At 43.5% G+C, this 24,106-nt stretch overlaps 1 long non-coding RNA gene across 1 annotated transcript in view; it reads left to right on the forward strand.

Moving 5' to 3' along the window:
• The first annotated feature begins 3,062 nt into the window (after positions 1-3,062).
• The window catches only part of LOC140190847 (uncharacterized), a 66,987-nt gene continuing 45,943 nt past the window's right edge, over positions 3,063-24,106 (forward strand). The window contains exon 1 of the long non-coding RNA XR_011883695.1: positions 3,063-3,331. This is a non-coding gene — a long non-coding RNA (uncharacterized lncRNA). The remainder of the gene's footprint in view (positions 3,332-24,106) is intronic.

Genomic DNA, 24,106 nt, shown 5'->3' on the forward strand with positions numbered 1-24,106 from the left:
GCACACTTTAATATTCTCCCTCTCCTCTGACCTCCTCTGAACCCAAGTCACTCTGTACAAAGTAATTTTGTCAACTGTGCATGTGCTAACTTTAATTTATCACAATGAAATTCCTCGTAACTGAATGACCCGATAAGCACATTTCTTTGTGGTTACTCACTTCCTAAACCATTCAGGGTACTGGTACACCCATTCTATTTACTCCCTTTTATCTGAGGATTTTTTCTCCAAATGACTTCTAGTGAAGTTCAAGCTCTCAGCCTCCTTGAATGGTTTTTGTACTTAGACGTTTTTTTTCCCCCACATTAAACAATTTTCAAAATACGTCTATTGCTGTAGTTGCATCTTGTCCGATTTCTCTCTGTTCTGCCTCGCATTATTTCTGCTAAGGTTATCAGAATTGGTCTCTTTTTTAAAAAAAATGCCAGGATGCACACCCATTGCTACAAATCTCACACACTCCAGCTGAAGAGAGAGGGAAAGTGGTTCCTGTTGAAACTTGATGGGCCATCGCACTTGTGGCTGTCCCGATCCCTGTGCACGTTTCTAGAATACAGTTCTCTCTCCACCCACCACCCCCCGGTTTAAAAAAAGATTTAATTTCAATAAACGTAAGTAGGTATAAAGAGGGGGTACTGTATCACTCATCTACATCTCCAGTGACCTGGGTTTAATCCTGACCTCAGATGCTGTCTGTGCGGTGTTTGTACATTTGCTTCGTGACTGCGTGGGTTTCCCCTAGGTGCCCTGGTAGGTTAGTTTGCTAGTGTAGATTCTACCATAGCGTGCAGGGGCACAGAGGGAGAGGGTGATGGGTTATTAAGTGGGTATAGAAGGTAGGTTAAAGAGAAAGTAAGGTGGGAGGCTGACTCTGAGAGGAAAGCTTTGAAATGATCCAGGCTTTTCAAATGTGATTTATTATATTCTAGATAATTTGTTCAACCATTCCTTGGGACTTTACCGGGCTTGATAGGAGCTTGGGGCTGTGGAGTTTTGAAAGATAGAGCTACCTTGATGATCACGTCTATGTAAGACGGTGAAAATCTCTGGGGCTTGGACACAATGGGTTGGACGTTCCTGAACTTGGTAACTTTGTGTGCTGTTATCTTAGTGCTGTCTGCTGTACTCAAAGCATGGATTCTGGTGCCCGATGGCCAAGAAAATGAAACCCTGTTGTGTGTAGAATGTCCTTCGGTATCAGTGGCTCTCTATCAGCTGCGGGTGATGTCTGCTTTTACAGTGGAGGCTGATTGGTCAGATTCTTCTGATACCAGAACCAATCCTGTGATGTCTTTCAGCACAAGCCAAATCAGTACATGGGCATCAATCTTGAAACAGCCAAACGCCTCAGTTTGGATGAGCTTCCCAGTCTTGTTCATAGCTACAGAGACCCCTCAATCCTGATGAAGGGTCTCGGACCAAAACATCGACTCTTTGTTATTGGATGCTGCTTGATCTGCTGAGATCCTCCAGCGTTTTGTGTCAGTTGCTTTGGACTTCCAGCATCTGACTGTACCTCTTCCTATAGATGCTGCCTGGCCTGCTGCGTTCACCAGCATTTTTTATGTGTGTTGCCTGAATTTCCAGCATCTGCAGATTTCCTCATATCTGCAGATTTTCTTGTGTTTCTGCCAGATCTTTCTGGGTGACCTCTTGGATCTTCACTGTACGCAAGCTCACCGAGACCTGTTCGTCAATATCTATCTACCATTCACACCTCTAGAGCACACAAGCTTCAATTAAGCCTGGAGAGAAAAATTCCGAGCTTCAGATTCTGCTGGGGCAAGTTGGCTAGCATATTTAAGATGCTGGGGACGTAAACAGTTGTCTGGATCCTGGAAACAACCCAAAGGGTAACGTGTAGAATGCAATCTCTTGCTCTTTTTCAGTTGCACTGCAGTTCTATAGTTAGCACAATGAAATGAAGAAATTTTAATTTCAGCAAATTTGTGTTGTGATTTGGCAAGAAGTTCTGGGCAGCTTCTAGAGTAGGTTACATGGTCGGCACAACATTGTGGGCCGAAGGGCCTGTAATGTGCTGTAGGTTTCTCTATGTTTCTATAATATGCCCTGGTCAGCCTGAAGATGAGCACTTTGTTGTTCTTTGGGCAGATTAGATTTAGGTAAGTCAGGTTAGCATGTTTCCAGTTCCCTGTCCTACCCATCACCTCAGGCAACTTGGTGGGAAAAAGAGATTTGAAACGACCTGAGATTTTTCTGTCCTTTTGAAGTGTTTGCCTGCTTCATGGGATGACTGGCTCATTTAAACTTCCTGGGCTCCCTGTTCACTCCCTTGTTTTGGGACAGACATAGCCATCAATATAGGTGGGCGATGGCAACAGTGGTGAGTGGAATCAAGAATGATCAAAGGGTGTGGAGGAGATTCACCAGGTAACACAAGACTACTGCAGATGCTGGAAATGTAGAGCGATGCACACAATGTGCTGGAGGAGCTCAGCAGGTCAGGGCAGCAGCTATGGAGGGGAATAAGCAGTCAACATTTCAGGCGGAGACCCTTCATCAGGTGCTGCCTGGACTGGAGGACATTTCTTGTGAAGGTAAGTTGAATGAACTCTTTAGAGTGAAGGAGGCAACTTGATAGTGGTGTACAAGATGGTAAGAGGCATAGTTTGAGTAGATAACCAGGGACTCTTTTTTCCAGTGGGGACATGGCTAATACAAGGGGGCACAATTTTAAGGTGATTGGAGGAAAGTTTTGGGGAGGGGGATGTCAGGACTAAGTTCTTTACACAGAATCCACCTCCAGTCTAAATTCAATGTGGAATATTTTGGAGGTTCAAGAATCGAGAACCAAGAACACCCTTCCAGGGGTTGTGGTAGAGGTAGATATATCAGGGACATTTAAGAAACTCATAGATAGGCACGTGGACGATAGAAAACTGAAGGGTTTTGGACAAGGAAAGGGTTACATTGACCTTGGAGTAGGTTAAAGGTTGGCACAACATTGTGAGCTGAAGACCGCGCACTGTGCAGTTAAGTTCTATGTGAAAATGTCCACTGATTGGTTAATGTGCTCAGATAATTTCTAGTGGCAGCAAATGTGCTTCCTATTGTTAAAGGTTTCCAGTTGCCTATCTCTATAACCTTCCGTGTTTGAAGTTCCAGCCTCACCCCACAGCCAGAGCGATCCTGTCTGTTGGGATTCACCTGACCACTGTCACGAAGTTTGGGCACTGGATTGTGTCAAAGTGCTGTGGGTGATCTGCGTGTTGTCAGTCGGCCACCCTGCAGAGTTTGAGCATTCTCTGCACGGGGTAGAGATTATTACCCCGAAAACAATGGAAACGCACTTGGAATTCTCTCAACAGAGGTGAGTGCAGAACATCAGTTGATGTTCATGGTCGAGAGGGGACTGTATTAACTGGGGATTGATGTACTGAAACCCCAGGAAGATCATCTGTTGTGCTAAGGCTCTTATTCTATAACATTCTGCACTTGCTAACCTCCTACACAAGAATAAGAGTGAATTGGATGTTACCAGCTTTTAAACATGTGGTTTTGGCCCACAAAGAAATTGCTGGAAACACTTGGCAGGTCAGATAGCATCAGTGGAAGATGTAGCAGAGTTAATGTTTTAAAGGCTTTGCCTGAATTGACCTAAGACATTAATTTTGCTTCTCGCTTCGCAGATGCTGCCTGACCTGCTGAGTATTTCCAGGATTTTATTCAGACTCCCAGCGTCTGCGGCTTTTTGGTTTTCATGGGCTTGTCTCATGACTCCTCTAAGGCGGTTGAGCAATTTGGAAGAATGGACAGGAACACACACAGGTTAAGGGGCACACAGAGGGGATTTGGTACACCAGTTAGAAAATGAAAGTGCCTGTTCACTGAAGAAAGACCATCTATTGAACTTTGATGCCGAGGCGTAATGGGTGCGCAAGGAAATGGATTGCAATTGGGAGTGAGAAGTATTCCAAGGCATGCACACAAAATGCTGGAGGAAATCAGTGAGCCAGGCAGCATCTATAGAGGGAAACGCTTTGGGCCGAGAACCTCCATCAGAATATTGCGGGGGATCTCTGTTCCTGGCTGATGTACCCATCGCAGTTGTTCAGCTGTAGTGTCCCCAAATCAATGAAGTGCTCCCTTCTGAAAGTTACTTTCCCTGCAATCAAAGTCAGAAGTTGCTGCAAATGAAACAGAATCAAAACGTGTCCTTTGGTTTGAATAAGCAATGAGCCAGTATTTGGCCCTAGCAAAGAAGTGGCAGAATTAAACTTACTGACCTTGAGGGAAAGTTGCTCACATTGGTACATTCTGTGGTGTGCGTTTTTCCCCTCCTTCCTGACACTAATTTCTGACACTTTTCTGTGGTGAGGATATCAACTCAGATGCACAGCCAGTTACGTTGTAGAATTATCATGGACAACAAAACTGAAATTAAAAAATGTTTGAGATTTCAAATAATTTTTAAAACATTTCCCAGAATATAAAATCAATTGAGACATGCATCTGGGAGTAATGTAGAATTTGATATCAAAACATTGTTAAAGTTTAATTTTTTAAGCAGTATCATTGAAATAATTATTTTGAAGGTATTGCGGTCCAGGGCTGGAGAGATTGTTTGTTCACATTTATACATTAGGACCTTTTTTTTTAAAAAAAGAAGCTCAAACACACCTAATCTAAGAAGATAGAAGTCTTTCTAGAGTTTTTACTTCAGGAATTCAGCATTAAATGTTGGAATTCTCAAATGGTGATCACTGAAGTAAGTCAAGTAGAGAAGCAAGCTTTCAAAGGTACCACCCACTGCATTTCTGTGTTAATTGCAAGGAAACTCCAGATGCTGGTTTCAATCTCATGGGCCAACTGTGGTAAACTTTAACACTTTCACTGTTAAAACCTCCTGTTCAAGATGGCACCATCAATCAATGCAACTAATGGTGACTTCCTGCAGACAGTTCACGAAGCTAATTCTTCTTCTTTTAAATATACTTCTACTACTAATCTGTGCGTGATTGGAGCCTGTAACTTACCTTTTGGTAATGTGTTTTGGGGCCGACTGAGTGATCTGGTGCTTTTGCTGCCTCCGAGGGAATTCGGTGTGATTGAGAGTGAAAAAGAGAATGGAGTCCACGGCCTAATGGTGGACCGCAAACCCACGATCAGCTTCATTATTTACAAATCTCGCTGATTAAGGCACCAGTCAAGATTGAAATCTACGAGGACAAGAGCGGAAGGCGAGAGGATGTTCAACGCTATCTACCTATGTTTGACTAGTCTCCCTCTCACTCACTGCCGCTGGAGATGTGTGTCGAGCAAGTTTTGACTGGCACAGTTTGTGGATTGGACCCGTTTTAAGAGGACTCTGTAGTTCATGTAATATGAGCTTCTGGTTACATTTTTTTATTGCTATTTTGTGCGATTTTGATCGGGGTAGATTGGCTCTGCGGTCTGCAGTCAGTGAACGATGAAGCACCAAACTGAAATGAACTGAGCTACACTGAACATTCCTGGGCTGTTTCAAGGACTTCGTGGTTTGATGTTTAATATTCTGTGCGCTATCCGCTTGTTATTTGCCGTTTGTGTGATTTGATCTTTATTGCGCATTGGGAGTTCATTGTTTTCTTTGAATGGCGCCCATGGAAACTCTACTGTCCTTAAAATGTTCTGGTCATAATCTCTAGATTGTCTGAGCCCTTGGCGAGAGATAGCATTAAATGTTTTTCTCTACATAAGAGGTCCCACTCAGATGTGGTTATGCTGAAATCTGCAGATTATTAACCAAGATCTGTGGTTGGTAGCATTCATGAAATTGTAAGTGTATGAATATAATAAGCTAAATCATTGTCTGTTAGATTAATGGCTGCTGTCGCTCATGGATATTAATGAAAAAGAAAACTAATCCTATTGTAGGACTTTATCAAAAGCTCAAAGGATGGCATTGAACAGAGAAAAAAAATTGATGAAGGACAAGTTAAAGACATTTATCTCAAACTGATGGTGTCTCACACAAGCTGAAGCCCTTATCTTCGATTCGCTGAATTGTGGTGAAATGATTACTGGATTCCCACTCCACTTCTGACTATAATAGAGGATGAAAGGCAACATGCTATTGTGCAAGCTGAGCAAGCACTTCAGATCAGCTTACAGATAGAACATGTAAGCGGCATGATCGACACTTTATATTATCTCTCAGTAAGAATGACTCTTCGTTTGTATCCTCGAGCATCTCTGTAGTTGATGAATTTCATTTGCAAGAGTTTTTCCTGTGGTTATTGAGATGGGGACAACAATGTCAACTCCCTGTCCATTTTTTATTTACACCCACCAGGTCTTTAGACATTCATTGCAGCAGAAGACTCTATCAAATTGGACTGAGAAGTATTTAATTTTAGCATTTAAGCATAGTGATGTCCTGCTCCCTATTTTCTGTAATTACTGCCTGATAAATGCTGGTTGTTAATTTCCCACAGGCAATATGCAGTGAGGCAGTCACAAGATAGGATAGTACCCATCTCTTGTTTAATATGTTCCTTTTAAATAGATTTTCTTTTAGTAATATTGATTATTTTCTACCGCGGGTTCCAATTTTAACTTTCTAAACCAGAAGCTCCCAGCCTGGGGTCCATGGACTCCGTGCTTAATGATATTAGACCATGACGTAGAAAAGTTGGGAACCCCTGCTGTAACTTTATCAGATATACTTGCCTGCACTCCTTTGCTAAACATCTGCATTTTCTTTAAACAATAGAATATCAGTGAGGTGGGAATGAAGCCCCTGCATCTTTCAGGAACTGCTTCTTCCCCTCTGCCATCCAATTTCTTGAAGCCATTCCTGTGTAGCTTTAGCTTTATGCTTGGGGCCGTTGTCTTGCTGGAAAACAAATCTTCTCCCAAGTCGCAGTTCTCTTGCAGACTGCGTCAGGTTCTCCTCCATGATTTCCCTGTATTTTGTGGCATTCATTTTGCCCTCTACCTTCACAAGCCTTCCAAGGTCTGCTGCAGTGAAGCATCCCCACAGCATGATGCAGCCGCCACCATGTTTCACAGTAGGGATGGTGTGTTATTGCTGATGTGTGGTGTTTGGCTTACATCAAACATAACATTTAGTCTGATGGCCAAAAAGTTCAATTCTGGTTTCATAGGACCATAGAACATTCTTCCAGCTGATTTCAGAGTCTCCCACATGCCTTTGGGCAAACTCTAGCCAAGATTTCATGTGAGTTTTTTTTTTTCAACAGTGGCTTTCTCTTTGCCACTCTCCCATCAAGCACCTGGGCAAAAGTGGTTGTATGCATCTCTCCCATCTCAGCCACTGAAGCTTGTAACTCTGCCAGAGTTATCATAGGTCTCTTGGTGGCCTCCCTCACTAGTCCCCTGCTTGCACAGTCAATCAGCTTTTGAGGATGGCCTGCTCTAGGCAGATTTACAGCCGTGCCATATTCTTTCCAATTCTTGATGATTGACTTAGCTATGCTCCAAGGATATTTAGTGACATGGAAATTTTCTTGTATCCATCTCCTGACTTGTGCTTTACAATAACCTTTCAGTGGAGTTGCTTGAAGTGTTCTTTTGTCTTCACGGTGTAGTTTTTGCCAGGATACTGACTCACCAGCAGTTGGACCTTCCAGATACAGATGTTTGTTTACTACAATCAGTTGAAGCACCTTGACTGCACACAGGTCTCCAAAAACAGATCTCCATTTAACTAATTATGTGACTTCTAAAACCAATTGGCTGAGCCAGTGTTGATTTGCTGTGTCATATTAAAGGGTGGGGGGGGGCAGGAGTGAATACTTATGCAATAAATTATTTTGCCCTTTATATTTGTAAAGAATTTAGATCACTTTGTAGAGATCTGTTTTCACTTTGACATGAGGGGGTCTTTTTTGTTGATCAGTGTCAAAAAAGCCAAATTAAATCCACTGTGATTCAATGTTGTGAAAAATAAAACATGAACATTTCTATGGTGGGGGGTATGTGAATATTTTTTCCTAAGGCCCTGTATATATAACTTACTGTAATTCAGTTTCTTTTCTCTTATTCTGTATCACATTGTACTGCTGCCACAAAGACATTAAATTTCACGACATATGCCGGTGATATTAAACCTGATTCTGATTCTGTGAATCTATACATTTGAAAAAAAACTTCCTGCCGCAGGTTTTCGGCCTGAAACGTTGACTGTACTCTTTTCCATAGGTTCTGCCTGGCTTTCTGAATTCCTCCAGCATTTTGTGTGCCATTGTTCGGATTTCCAGCAACTGCCGATTTTCTCTTGTTTCCAAAACACTTATAATCTGTTTATGTACAGGTTTTGTAAAATTCTATTGTACTTATTTTTTTCCAGTGAATACCTGCAAGAAAATGAATCTTAAGGTTGTATGTGATAACATCTACATGGTTTGGTAATAAATTTACTGTGAAATTTTGCAAACATGAGGAATTCTGCAGATGCTGGAAATTCAAGCAACACACATCAAAGTTGCTGGTGAATGCAGCAGGCCAAGCAGCATCTCTAGGAAGAGGTACAGTCGACATTTTGGGCCGAGACCCTTCGTCAGGACTTTGACGTGTGTTACTGTGAAATTTTATGTTCCACTTGCAGAGAATGAATGAGCTCCAATAGGACATAACGCATAGAAACAATCTCCTTGGCTCACCAAGTCCATGCCAATCAACAATCACCCTTTGCATTAATTATTTTGTTTCTTTCTTATCTCCCCCCCCTCCCCCCACTTCACATTCTGCAAATCACCTCCACACTCAGGCTACTTTACAGTAACTAATTAACTTATTAGCTAACGGGTGGTGTAGCAGCATCAGCACCTGGACTTCAAGGCGAATGGTTCCGAGTTCAAATCCGGCTGGCTCCTTGCACGCGTCCCATCCACGCTGTGTTGAGCATCCAGCTAGCAACTCAGCCTCGTAAAAATGGCAAAAAACGAAGCCATTTTTTGCCCACGGAAATGGCAAAAAAAAATGCTGACCAATCTGCCACAAGGCGCGGAAAGGACCAGTTACTAACCCGCACAACAGCACCCAAGTGTGTCGTTGATGGGCGAACGGGGGAGGAAAACAGAATTAGCCAGTGTTTTATGGCTGGCGTTGTCTTGTTGAGCCTAAGTCCCTATCTCCATGCTGTATCACTCCATGACTCTGGGAGAACATGCAAACTCCACAACAACAGCAGCTGAAGTCAGGATTGAATTCGTCTCACTACCTCTGTGAGGCAGCAGGTTTATTAGCTGCTACGGTGTGTCTGCAGTGTCCTCTTTTTTTTTTTAAGACTTTCAGATCAATAACTTCAGGTTTTATCTCAGCTGAAGTCTTGGTTTCAAGCAGAGCCGTATACATTGTATTCACAAAATAATCTGCAGATGCTGGGGTCAAAGCAACACTCACAAGCTGGAGGAACTCAGCAGGTCGGGTAGCATCCGTGGAAACGATGAGTCGACGTTTCGGGCTGGAACCTGACGAAGGATTCCGGCCTGAAACATTGACTCATTGTTTCCACGGATGCTGCCCGACCTGCTGAGTTCCTCCAGCTTGTTGTGAGTGTATACATTATATTGTAGTTCATGCTGATCCCTCTACCTTGAGTCTGCAACTTTGATGCTTTAAAGTACAGTTATTTGCCTTTAAGCATAATGAAATTCTCCCATAAAATGAATGTAGAAAGTATAATTCACAAATATTCAACATTCATCCTCATAAGATAAACAAAATATATATTAAAACTCTCCCCTTGATTTTACTGGACGGATCTGTTAGTATCTTAGTTGTGTTTCATAATGCCATTAAACACTGGTGACCTCCCTTAACTGTTGAAATACAGAGAATAGAAAGGGTGTAAGGGTGTGTGGAGGGAGAAAAAAAATTGTACTGATCAGAAAAAGATAGAGTAACTGTGTGCTTTCTGAAATGTAAAGCAAGCCTATAGAGCACCACGCTCTCGGAAGTCCGGGTAAAGGTACACATATCTGATGTTGGTTTCAACAACGACTTATCTGTGTTCTGGCTTTTGAAAGTTCAAATTTCAAAGTAAATTTTATTATCAAAGTACATGTGTGTCATGATTCATTTTCTTGTGGGCATACTCAGCAAATCTATAGAGTAGTAACCATAACAGGATCAATGAAAGATCAACCAGAGTGCAGAAGATAACAAACTGTGAAAATGCAAATATAAATTGATTGTGGGAACAGCTCAATTGGCAGGCAAGTGAGTGTAGTTGTCCCCTTTGGTTCAAGAGCCCGATGATTGTAGAGTAGTAACTGTTCTTGAACCTAGTGATGCGAGTCCTGAGGTTCTTGTACCTTCTACCTGATGGCAGCAATGAGAGAGAGCATGATCTGGGTGGTGAGCATCTCTGCTTTTCTATGACAGCATTTCATGTAGGTGTGCTCAATGGTTGGGAGGGTTTTACCCGTGATGTACTGGACCCAATCCACTTCCTTTTGTAGGATTTTCCATTTAAAGTACATGGCGTTTCCACACCAGGCTGTGATACAGCCAGTCAATGCATTCTCCACTACACATCTGTAGAAGTTTGTCGAAGTCTTAGATGGCATGTGGAATCTCCAGGACAGGTCCTCTGAAATAGTAACACCCAGGAATTTAAAGTTGCTAATTCTCTCCAGCTCTGATCCTCTGATGAGGACTGGCTCATAGACCTCTGGTTTTTCCTCTCCTGAACTCTACAGTCAGTTCTTTGGTCTTGCTGACATTGAGTGATATGCTGTTGTTATGACACCACTCAGCCAAGTTTTCAATTTCCCTCCTGTACGCTGATTGATCACCACCTTTGATTTGGCCCACAACAGTGGTGTAATCAACAAACTTGAATACGCCATTGGAGCTGTGCTTAGCCACACAGTCATAGGTGTAAAGCGAGTAGAGCAGGGGCTAAGCACACAGCCCTGTGGTACACCTGTGCTGGTGGAGATCATGGAGGAAATGTTATTGCCAATCCGAATCGACTGGAGTCTACAGGTGAGGAAATCCAGCATCTAGTTGTGCAGGGAGGTATTGAGACAAGGTCTTGGAGCTTATTGATTAGTGTTGCGGGGATGATGGCATGAATGCCGAGCTGTAGAGTAAACTGAGCACCCTGATAGAGGTGTATGCACCTCTGCTGTCCAGATGTTCCCAGGTTGAGTGGCGATCCAATGAGGTGGCACCTGCTGTGGACCTGTTGCTCCAGTAGACACATTGGAGTCGATCCAAGTTGCCTCTCAGGCAGGAGTTGATATGCTTCATCACTGGCTCCTCAAAACACTTCGTCACTGTGGATGTAATTGCATGTAATAATGTTATGATTTCATGTAAAATTTTGCTGTTACTTTAAATTAGTGTCCCCTTGTTCCACCTCCCACCTCATAGGCACCAAGCCCAGAGACAAAAAAAAAAGGGATTTGGTTCCTGTGGGCGGATTTTAGGAAGTTAGGAAAAAGATTAAAGGACCCAAACAGGTAGTAATATCAGGATAATTAGGCTGCCATGTGTGAGCAGGAAAAGGAATACGTGGATTGAGATGGGTGGACGGTGCAGGAGGAAGGGCTGTAGATTTCTGAGACATTGGGACAAATTTAAGTGGAGGTGTGACTTCTACTAATCAGATTATGTCTCAGCAGGACTGGGCTCGGAATCCTTTTGGGGATGGTTTAAAGCTAGCCTGGTGTGGAAGTGAGAACCTCCATGGGAATACAGGAAGGATTAAAGCAGAACAATGGGCTGATGTTATAAAAGTAATGAGCCAAATGAAAAGGCAGCAGAAAGAAATGTAAGCAGTAAATGATGTCAAAGAATGGAAATTGTTGTTAAGAAGGCATGTGGTATTTGGGCCCTTATTAGTTAAGAAGGTATTGGTGTGTTGGCCTTCATTAGTTGGGGGATTGAGTTCGAGAGCCATGAGGTAATGTTGCAGCTCTATAAACTTTAAATTCCTGGGTGTTATTATTTCTGGTCACCTCAATATAGGGAGGATGTGGAAGCTTTAAAAAGGGTGCAGAGGAGGTTTACCAGGATGCTGCCTCGATCCAGAGGGCATGCCTTATGATAGGGCTGGGTCTCTTCTCTTTGGAATGAAGGAGGTGACTTGATGGAGCTGTTCAAGTTGATAAGAGGCATAGATCAAGTGGACAGCCAGAGTTGTTTCTCCAGGGTGGAAATGGCTAATACAAGAGGGCTTAATTTTAAAGTGATTGGGGAGAAGTATCGGCGGGATGTCAGGAGAAAGTTCTTAACACAGAGATTATAAAGTGGATGGGTGTCAAGGGTGCTTGTAGATGTAGATTCATTAGGGGCATTTAAGAAACTCTTGAATAGATACATGGATGAGAGAAAAATGGAGGGCTAAGTAGGAGAGAAAGGTTAGATCTTAGAGTAGATTAAAATGTCAGCACAACATCATGGGCCAAAGTATGTCCTATGTTATGAGAATTATATTTATGTCCACAAGCGGGTAGATGAATGAACAACATCAGTAGCAACAAAGAGGTGTAATCTAATTGTCATTATGGAAGCATGGATGTAGGTTTAAAGAAGTCTGACATAAGCAGAATAGACAAAGAGATGATGTGAAACCATTAATAGACAATGGGATCATTAGAGTGGTGAGAGGCAATCTTGGCCCTGGTGGCAATGATGTTGAACTAAAATTAGACTGGCCTGCGCTCTGGTTGTTAACTTTCAAAGTCCTGCAGAGTCTGGAATTGTTCCTGTGGATTGGCAGCTAGCAAGCATGAATGACCTCATTATTTAAGAGAGGGAGAGAGGAGGAAACCAGAGAACTGTTGATGTTAGTCTAGTGTCAGTAGTAGGGGTAATGCTGGAATCTATGAAAAAATAGCTAATAAAGAAGATGAGGGCTGGAGAGAGTTAGCTTAGACTCATGAAAGGAAGATTGTGTTTGACTAATCTACTGGAGTTCTTTGACGACTCATGATGGAGAAGGAGCATTTGGAATGATATTGAGAACTTTGAGGCCTTGCATGGAAAGTGCACAGAAACTCTATGTAAGAAGGTATCCACCTACTCATCCTCTTGGTCATCTCCTGTCCTCTCTGTGGGAGGGACGATGGTTCCACGTTGGACTTTTTAAGCCACCGCAGAGTCCATGGAAAAAAGTCATCTTCAGTTTCAAGGGCCTGCTGAAGTAGAAGACCAGATTAGAGAGGAAGGAGTCAGTGGGTGTGTTGAATTACTTTTGGAAGGTTTTCAAGGTCCTGTACAGGAGGTTAGTTGGCAGATGTGGAAGGATGGGATAATGTACTGCTGTGGCTTGCTGGTTATCGGTCAGAGAGCGAAAGGTGGGAACAAGTGGAATTTTTTCCTGTTGGCAGACTAATACAGGTAGAGTGCTGACGGGGGTTGGTGCATGGGCCCCAGCTATTCAAGATCAATATCAACTCTTCGGCTGAGGGGAACAAATATCAGTCACCTGAATGTCATAAACAACAAGTTTGGTGAGGATTCAGGTGGAATTGTGAATAGGGAGGAAAATGTTAAAGGGTTTCAAGAATGTATAGGCAAGCTGAGCGAGGCTGCAAGAATATAATGTGGAAAAATAGGAACATATTCATTATTGAGCACAAAACGGAAGGAGAACTTTTTTTAACTAGCAAGAGATTGGGTAATACTGATGTTCAACGGATTCTAGCTGCCTTGCACATAAGTCAGTGAAAGTCAGAGGACCTGTCCTGGATCCAGCACATAATTCATAATTGCACTTGAGCACGGGAGCATCTCTACTTCCTTAGGAGTTTGTGAATATCCAGCATGACATCTGAAGCCTCGACAAACTTCCATGGATGTGTAGTGGAGAGTGTATTGACTGGCTGCATCACAGCCTGGTATGGAAACACCAGTACCGGCAAATGGAAGATCCTACAAAAAGTAGTGGATACGGCCCAGAGCATCACCGTTAAAGCCCTCCCCACCATTGAGCACATCTACACGGAGAGCAGGGACCCCCACTCCCCAGGACATGCTCTCTTCTCATTGTTGCCATCAGGAAGAAGGTACAGAAGCCTCAGGACTCACACCACCAGGTTCAGGAACAGTTACTACTCCTCAAACATCAGGCTCTTGAATCAGAGGGGAGAACTTCACTTGCCCCATCACTGAAATGTTCCCACATCCTATTCAAGGACTCTTCATCTCATGTTTTTGATCTTGCTTGCTTACTTATTTATTTATTGATTTATGGATTTGCAAAGTCTGTTGCCTTTTTGCACATGAGTTGAACGGTCTTTCATTGATTCTGTTATGGTTATTATTCTATAATGGATTTATGGAGTATGCCTACAGGAAAATGAATCTCAGAGTTGTACAGGGTGGCATATACGTACTTTGATAACAAGTTTCCTTTGAACTTGGAAAGTCCACGCACAAGTGCAGCAAGCAGCTAGGGAAGCAATTGCTTGGTTTGCCTCAGTTACAAGCTGATTTTGAGTACAGACGTAAAGGTGTCTTACTGCATTTAAATAGGCCTTGTCTATGGTGTACAGTTTTAGCCTCCTTACCTAAAAATAGATGAATTAGCACAGGCCTTCTGGAGATGGATCAGTGGACTTTCTGCAAGTATGGTGGGGTTCGCTATTGTGACGAAAGAGGGTTACAAAAAGTACATATAGACTAAGATGTTAACTGTCCTGTGCTGGCACCAGTGGGATCAGCAGTTGATCTGCCACCTGTCTTCAGGAGAAAAAGAGATAAAGAAGACAATGGAGCAGCATTTGGAAATGTTAATGAAGAGACGGGAGAGTTTAACGGAAGGAGACATGGTCTGAGAGCTATCGCGATCGACTCCTTTTTGAACCCTGAACTGTTAGAAGTGTGATGGACAGGCGATACCCCAGCAGGGGGATAAAAAGGGACAAGTTCGCTAAGGCAGGACACACACGACACCCCGAGGTAACGAGACCCTGGAAGCAGTGCGTCTCCCACAAGTCGGTGGGAGTTTTTGGAGGGCTGATCGCGGGACCAAGCCATAGACGCACAGGGTGGAAAGGTACAATCGGCGGGAACCTGGTGTGTGTCCGCCCTTGCCTGGGTGCCAGGTTCCCTGCAGAGGAACGATCGTATCTGAAACGGAGGGGTCACAGTCGGTGACTTCAGGAGACATTGCAAAGGGCTCGCCCGAAAGCTGACTGCGAAGAATATCGAAGGTCTGTGTGGAAGCCGGTTTGAATATTCATTCGCTTTCGCTCTCTCTCTCTCCTTCCCCTCCCTGTCCACCGCCACGGCAGTGATTACTGTGAACTGAACTGAACTCAATTGAACTGAACTTTGCGTCACTTTGAAACTGGTCATTTACCCCTGGATGACGATAGAGCTTGATTGATCCTGTTATCCTAGTTCTGTGTACATGTGTGTTTATCATTGCTGAACTGTTGCATTGATTATCCTTTTGATTAGAGTACTGTGTTGCTTATTTCTTTAATAAAACTTTCTTAGTTCCAGTAATCCAGACTCCAACTGAGTGATCCATTTCTGCTGGTTTGGCAACCCAGTTACGGGGTACGTAACACTATCTATTGAGCAGCTGAGTAGACTGTAAATTTATTCCCTAGCGTTTAGTGTAGTGACAAAAAACCTTATTGAAACTTTATAATTCTTAGAAGGCTTGCCAGGCTGGATGTGGCGAAAATGTTTCCTCTGGCTACCAAAGGCACTGGATTCAGCCCAGGTTTACCCTCCCAGCCGTTGAGCACATCTCCGTGAAGCATTGCCGTAGAAAAGCAGCATCCATCATTAGAGATCCTCACCACCCAGGCCACGCTCTTTTCTTGCTGCTGCCATCAGGTAGAAGGTACAAGAGTCTCAGGACTCGCACCACCAGGTTCAAGAACAGTTACTACTCCTCAACCATCAGGCTCTTGAACCAAAGGGGGTAACTACACTCAGTTGTCCAACCGTTGAAGTGAACCCACAATCAATGATCTCACTTTAAGGACTCCTTATCTCATTATCTCATGTTCTTGCTATTTATTTATATTTAGCGATTGGACAGCTTGTTGTCTTCTGCACTCTGGTTGATCTTTCACTGATAATCATATGGTTACTATTCAATAGATTTGCTGAGTATGCCTGCAGGAAAATGAATCTCTGGGTTCAATGCAGTGACATTTATGTACTTTGATAATAGAATTGACTTTGAAGTTTGAACTGAGTTGAAGGTGATAAATCATCCACATTCACCGGCTCAGAAACCTACGGAGGCTGAGCCACCTCCATAGACTTCGGGGTATGAGTGGCAGCCTGGTGGTGTGGCGGTTAGCATAAGAATATTACTGTGCCTGCTCCCCGAGTTCAGTTCTGCCGCTGTCTGCAAGGAGTTTGTGCCTTCTCCCCGCGGCCACGCGAGTTTCCTCCAGGCCCTCTGGGTTTCCTCCCGCGCTGCGGAGTTGTCAGGATTGGTAGGTTAATTGGACACGTGGGTCTAACTGGGCGGCGTGGCCCCGTTGGGCCGAAGATGTCAGTTACTGCGCTGTACCTCTAAATAAAACTGAAATGAAAAAGAAATCTGGAGAGGCAGGGACAGCGCTGGGAAATGCTGCTGAAGACGAGGGCGATCTTGATGATTAGGGAAGCAATTACAATGGGATAAGCGTCCTTTATCTAAAATTAAACAGGGTTGGGAAAAGGAAATCAATCTGACTTCTATGACGGAGGATTGGACGCGGATTTTGAGGTTGGTTAACTCTTCTTCAATTTGTGCTAGCTATTCATTGATTCAATTTAAAATTGTACATCGTTATCATTTGACGAAGGAGAGACTTTCTAAAGTATTTTCTAATGTTGATAGTTATTGTGATAGGTGTAAAACTGATGTAAGGGTTTTTTTTATGTCACTGCGTAGTCTAATTAAAATGGCTTCTTTGTTATGTTATAATTGAAAGGGCTTCTTTGTTATGTTAACTGCTGAGAAAGTCCTCCCGCTAGCAGTTTGTTTGGATCACGTTACTGATAAGAAGATGTTCTGAACCAATTGGGATAGTTGTTATGCTTTTGGTGTGTCTGTAGGATATTGTATATGTGGAATTTGGGGGGAAGAAGCGGGAGAGAGAGACAGAGGATGGACCAGATGCTTTGAGTCCGCTAACGGGGTCGGTCCCCGAGCGGGGCGTTCGGCGAGGAGAAGAGACGGAGACGGACACGTGGAGCGTCTGGTCGAGGTGGTCTGAGGGGTCGCAGGGTGAAGAAGAGTCCTGAGATCCAACTGTTTGTGCACGAAGAGATTGAACTTTGATAAGTGTGGCGCCTTTTATTTTCCTTTTACAATTTATTCTCTATTAATTATATAGTTCCAGTAATATCTATAAACTGTGAATCATTTAATGGTATCTGGTGTATTGTTTGTTATTTGGGCGGGGTGGAGTACATCACACAGCATCCACACAAACTGATTACCCAGTTTGGCGGGGCCGAGGGCTGCTTCCCTAGACGACAGCGAGCCGAGCGACCCTGAGGCTGGCCAGGGGGGCTACACTGAGATAGCTACACTGACACATATGTTTTGGTCTTGTTCTACAAACCCCATTTCCAGAAAAGTTGGAACATTTTCCAAAATGCAATAAAAACAAAAATCTGTGATATGTTAATTCACGTGAACCCTTATTTAACTGACAAAAGTACAAAGAAAAGATTTTCAATAGTTTTACTGACCAACTTAATTGTATTTTGTAAATATACACAAATTTAGAATTTGATGGCTGCAACACACTCAACAAAAGTCGGGACAGAGTTAAAATAAAATTGAAAAGTGCACAGAATATTCAAGTAACACCGGTTTGGAAGACTCCACATTAAGCAGGCTAATTGGTAACAGATGAGGTGTCATGACTGGGTATAAAAGTAACGTCCATCAAAGGCTCAGTCTTTGCAAGCAAGGATGGGTCGTGGCTCACCCCTTTGTGCCAAAATTCATGAGAGAATTGTTAGTTAGTTCAAAAGGAACATTTCTCAACGCAAGATTGCAGAGAATTTAGGTCTTTCAACATCTACAGTACATAATATTGTGAAAAGATTCAGAGAATTCAGAGACATCTCAGTGCGTAAAGGGCAAGGTCGGAAACCACTGTTGAATGCACGTGATCTTCGAGCCCTCAGGCGACACTGCCTAAGAAACCGTCATGCTACTGTGACAATTATAGCCACCTGGGCTTGGGAGTACTTCGGAAAACCATTATCACTCAACACAGTCTGTCGCTGCATCCAGAAATGCAACTTGAATCTGTATTATGCAAGGAGGAAGCCATACATCAACTCTATGCAGAAACGCCGGCGAGTTCTCTGGGCCCGAGCTCATCTCAGGTGGACTGAAAGACTGTGGAACCGTGTACTGTGGTCAGATGAGTCCACATTTCAGCTAGTTTTCGGAAAAAGCGGGCGTCGAGTTCTCCGTGCCAAAGATGAAAATGACCATCCAGATTGTTTGCAACGAAAGGTGCAAAAGCCAGCATCTGTGATGGTATGGGGGTACATCAGTGCCCACGGCATGGGTGAGTTGCATGTATGTGAAGGTACCATTGACTCTGAGGCGTATATTAGGATTTTAGAGAGACATATGTTGTCATCAAGGCGACGTCTCTTCCCGGGACGTCCATGCTTATTTCAGCAGGACAATGCCAGACCACATTCTGCACGGGCTACAACAGCATGGCTTTGTAGACACATAGTATGCTTGACTGGCCTGCTGCCAGTCCAGATCTACCTCCTATTGAAAATGTATGGCGCATCATGAAGAGGAGAATCAGACAACGGAGACCACGGACTGTTGAGCAGCTGAAGTCTTATATCAAGCAAGAATGGACAAAATTTCTAATTGCAAATCTACTACAATTAGTATCCTCCGTTCCAAAACGATTAAAAAGTGTTATTAAAAGGAAAGGTAATGTAACACAATGGTAAACATGCCTCTGTCCCAACTTTTGTTGAGTGTGTTGCAGCCATCAAATTCTAAATTTGTGTATGTTTACAAAATACAATTAAGTTGGTCAGTAAAACTACTGAAAATCTTTTCTTTGTACTTTTGTCAGTTAAATAAAGGTTCACGTGAATTAACATATCACAGATTTTTGTTTTTATTGCATTTTGGAAAATATCCCAACTTTTCTGGAAATGGGGTTTGTGTATTGGAACAATTCTAGAAGTCAGTTTTTTCAACAATTTCTAAAGCACTTAAAATTAACCTATAACTTAATAAATTAACTGTGCTTTTTGGAATAATTCCTCAAAATATTTATGGTATTTCTGTGTCTGACCAACATGTTGTATTTGTTACATTGATAGCTAGGAGGGCCATTTTGTTGAAGTGGAAGGATACATCAGCTCCCACTTTGTCACAATGGTTCTCTGAAGTGATGCTATGTCTTAGTTTGGAGAAAATTAGAAGTTGAATTTTTGAACATCTATTTGATTTTGAGAAAAGATGGGGCTCATTTGCTCATTATTATCATTTGAGCTAATTGATAGATTCTTTCCACGATCTAACTGTATATTTTTTGGTATATTTTCTTTCCTTGTTTGCGGTTTGATGTTTGTTTTTAGAAGCTTTTTATATGACGCATGGCTCCAAGGTTGTACACCTAATGGGTTTTTTTCCCCACTTTTTCTGCTTAGTAGGTTTTTTCTGTTATCACAAATTTTTTTTTCAATCTTTAAGATAATGTCTTTTTTCTGAGACATTGTAAGTGTTGTTACTTCAATGTACTCATGTGATTTCATTTAATATAACAATGAAAAGATTTGAGAAGATGATTAGGGAAGCAAGCTCAAAAGACCCAATGGCCTTCCAGGACCAATACTCAGCCCAATACGTCAACTGTACTCTTTTCCATAGATGCTGCCCGGCCTCTGAGTTCCTCCAGCATTTTGTGTGTGTTGCTTGGATTTCCAGCAGCAGCAGATTTTTCTCTTGTTTATGTTGGCCTACTACCTTTCTTATTACTTATATCTGGATTTATCCTTTTTCTACAGTACTGTTCTTAAGTCTTAGGCACATATATTTATGAGAGAGAGAGCTCGGGTGCCTAACTAAGACTTTTCCACAGTACTGTCATAATTTTATGTATTGCACTGTACTTACATAGGCATCCGTTAGTCTCGTGAGACCATGGATTTGTGCCTTGAAAGGTTTCCAGGATGCAGGCCTGGGCAAGGTTGTACGGAAGACCGGTAGTTGCCCATGCTGCAAGTCTCCCCTCTCCACGCCACGGATGTTGTCCAAGGGAAGGACACTAGGGCCGGTACTGCTTGGCACCGGTGTCGTCGCAGAGCAATGTGTGGTTAAGTGCCTCGCTCAAGGACACAACACGCTGCCTCAGCTGAGGCCCGAACTAGCAACCTTCAGATCACTAGACGGACGCCTTAACCACTTGGCCACCCGCCAACACTGTACTGTACTGCTGCCACCAAAAACAACATGACATATGTGAGCGATGAGAGACCTGATTCTGATGTGGCTCTCTGTTGTGGACTGAGAGTGGGAAGGGGGCAGGGAGAGGGGAATCATGGTTGAGAAAAGGGGAAGGCAGTGGGAGGCACCAGAGAGACACTCTGTAGTGATCAACAAACCGATTGTTTGGAATCCAGTGTCCTTGCCTGGTGTCTCAGGGTTGGGTGTGTCGGTCCCTGCCCCTGGCAGTCTTTTTCTGCCGCCTGTCCCACACCTCTCCCGCTGTGCTCCACCTTTGCCTTTTCCCAGCATCCTTTGCACCTGCCAGATTTACAAACTCGCTCTCCATTCCACATTGACATACATTACTGTGCAAAAGTCTTAGGCAGCTTAGCTATATACATATGTGTGTGTGTGTGTGTGTGTGTGTGTGTGTGTGAGAGAGAGAGACTTTTGCATAGGACTGTACCTGTACAATAAGTGCATGAGCTGTGCCCTAGACAACTTTATAATGACTGTCACCTCCTATCTTTGACAGCTTGGCATTCAAATTTTCTTCTAATTTTAGTGAGTAAGTGAATGTTAATCATACATATCTAGACTCTGCACTTTGAGCTAAAAAGACAGTATAGGTTCCACAATCATTTCAGTCGGAATCAGAATCCGAATCAGGTTTAATATCACTGCTGTATGTCATGAAATCTGTTAACTTTGAAGCAGTACAATGCAATACGTAATAATATAGAAAAAAACTGAATTAGAGTAAGCATAGATATGTATATCAAATAGCTACATTAAATAAATAGTGCGAAAACAGAAATAAAAAAGTAGTGAGGTAGTGTTCATAGTTTCAATGTCCATTCAGAAATTGGATGGCAGAGGGGGAGAAGCTGTTCCTGAATTGCTGAGTGTGTGCCTTCAGGCTTCTGTACCTCCTTCCTGATGGTAGAAATGTGAACAAGGCATGTCCTGGGTAATGGGGTCCTTAATGATGGACGCTGCCTTTTTGAGGCACTGCTCCTTGAAGATGTCCTGGATACTACAGAGGCTAGTGCCCATGATGGAGCTGACTAATTTTACAACTTTTGTTCTGACGCTGTGTGGAAAGTGTGCTTGCGAGCAGTAAGCTGAAGGCTGCCTCTAAACCCTGGTGTGTGAGCTCTATAATCATGATATTGTGGACCGTGTTGAAGGCTGTGAGTGAATCCAGCACACTCTCAACCATCAGCAGTGACTGACTCACTGTGCACCACATGCTCCGTTCAATTAACCACAATATTTCTCGCAGTGTGCCAGTTAAGGAATTTAAAATTATTTGTTCTTCCAGTGATCACCTTTCTGACAATCGCCTGAAAAAAAAAGAAGTAAGTGGAACTTTCTCTTTGCCTTTTGTTGTAGAACAGGGGGTCCTCCGATCCTTTGCTTGGTCCATGGCATCAAAAAGGATGGGAACCCCTGCTGTAGAAGGTTATAGTAAAGTCTTCATTACTTTTCCATTGGGAAGATGAACAAACCACAGAATGTTCAATGGATGCCAGAATTGTTTGAGCCAAGGGATTATGAGGCATTTATTGGAACTCCTGTTGTGGCTTTATATTGTGGCTATGCGCAGTGTTCATCTTATGACCATATGAGTAAAGAAACCCTCTTGGATGCACCCATAATACTCCCTGCATTAAAATACACACACTTCAAACTATCCGTCCCATCCAATCTATGACTTTGCTCCTGCCTGTTTTCACTGGCCCTGATATCTACTTTCAATGGCTCCATTTAATATCAGAGATTGTATACAGTATGCAACCTGAAATTCTTACTCATCACAGACATCCATGAAATGGAAGAAAACCCCAAAGGATGAGTGACGGAAAAATCTTATAATCCCAGAGCTCCCCTCTCCCTCCCCCCACTTGTTCCGGCATGAAGAACCAGCGCCCACCAAGCAAGCAATGGAAAAGCCCCCAAAGAAACTATGTTCAAGGCCCAACAAGAACTACAGTCCATAACCCACACTTCGACATGCCCCAGGCTCGCGCGTTCTCTCTCTCTCTCTCTCCTCTCTCTCACTCTCTCTCTCTCTCTCTGTCTCTCTATCTCTCTCTATCTCTCTCTCTCTCTCTCTCTCTCTCTCTCTATCTCTCTGTCTTTCTCTCTCTCAATAACAAGGGACAGAGAGCTGTCACCCTTTCCACAGTGTGACGGGATCGCTGTTTCGATATTACAGTCTGACACAACACTTATTTGAGCTCACCCGACTTGAGAACCAGCAAACTGGAGAGGGAGAGAGATGGGGGAGGGAGAGGGAGGGGGAGAGGGAGAGGAAGAGAGGGAGAGAAGGAGAGGGGGAGGAAGGAAATGGGGAGAGAGGGAGGGGGAAGGGGAGAGAGAGGTGAGGGGAGGGGGAGAAGGAGAGAGAGAGGGAGTGAGGGAGAGAGAGGGAGGGAGGAACAGAGAACAAGAGGGAAAGAGGGAGGGAGGGACAGAGAGAGGGAGAGGGAGACAGAGGGAAGGAGATGGGGAGAGAGGGATGGAGAGAGGGGGAGGGGAGAGAGAGGGGGGAGGGGAGGGGAGGAGAGGGGGAGAGAGAGAGGAGGAGAGAGAGGGAGAGGGAAAGAGGGAGAGGGAGATGGAGGGAAGGAGATGGGGAGAGGGAGAGAGAGAGGGGGAGGGAAGAGGGAAAGAGGGAGGGAAGGGGTAGGGGAGGGAGAGGGACAAAGAAAACAAGCAGTGGTTTTACGGCTTTACTTCTCTTGTGGTTTTACGTTGTGGCTATGTGCAATGTTCATCTTGTGACAACATGGGTAAACGTTGACTGAATGAAAGGGAGACCACTGACGTCATTTGCAGGCAGAGGAATTTCAAGGTGAATGAACTAGTGAATATGAGGCTCTTGGTGTCGCAGTGCAGAATGAGCAGGAGGTGAAGGCTCTGCTGCTGTGACCAGAAAGATTGGCGTGGCTTCGACTCGATGATAGCAACTGCCAGAAATTCTCAGAACTCGCCCAGAAAATAAGAGCAATTAAATGCCTCACAGTGTAGCCAGAAGCAATACATGTACTGGGCAACTCAAATGGCGCAGCAGGAAGGCACCAGATCCATCGTGCCTGTGCTGGCTTAGTGGTAGAGCTGTGCAGGTAATCCCACCCTTTGGATCTGTATAAAAGGCACGTCCATTTCTTTCCCTATTGGGATTATGTAATTCTCTTATTAAAGTTGTTTTTTTTTTTGAGTGCTTTCTGCAAGATTTGAAGATTCTGAAGTTCTTGGGCACCTCTCTTCTCCTTGGGCCCCTGACTCCCAACAGAGCATAGGTCATTGATGGCCTCCCGTCGCCATCACCCTCTGTTCGGAGACAGGTTCTGGAAGGAGGATCAGGTGGGCCCCTCATCTAATTTTGGCCTTGATGTCTCTCCTCCACGTGTTTTTTGGGATGTCCTCTTTTCCTCTTTCCTTGGAGATAGCAATCAGTATATATAATGGTCCCAACACTGACCTATGCAATCTGCTGTTGGACACTGCCCTTTGATAAGAGAAAACATCTAACCACCAACATTCACTGCTGTCTGTCCCATTGCTTATTTACATTAAAATCAAGAATCATTTAGGTGCAGTAACCTGGGATTCCCGCGCCATTGTTTGTAAACCTATAAACAGGTCCTCTCCTGATGCTTCAGCAGATAGCGCACTAAGGTACTTTGTCGTGAAGCAGGAAAACAGTATGGTTCACTGACAAGCTGC

Source organism: Mobula birostris, chromosome 31 (genome assembly GCF_030028105.1).
Source record: "Mobula birostris isolate sMobBir1 chromosome 31, sMobBir1.hap1, whole genome shotgun sequence".
Taxonomy (NCBI): Eukaryota; Metazoa; Chordata; class Chondrichthyes; order Myliobatiformes; family Myliobatidae; genus Mobula; species Mobula birostris.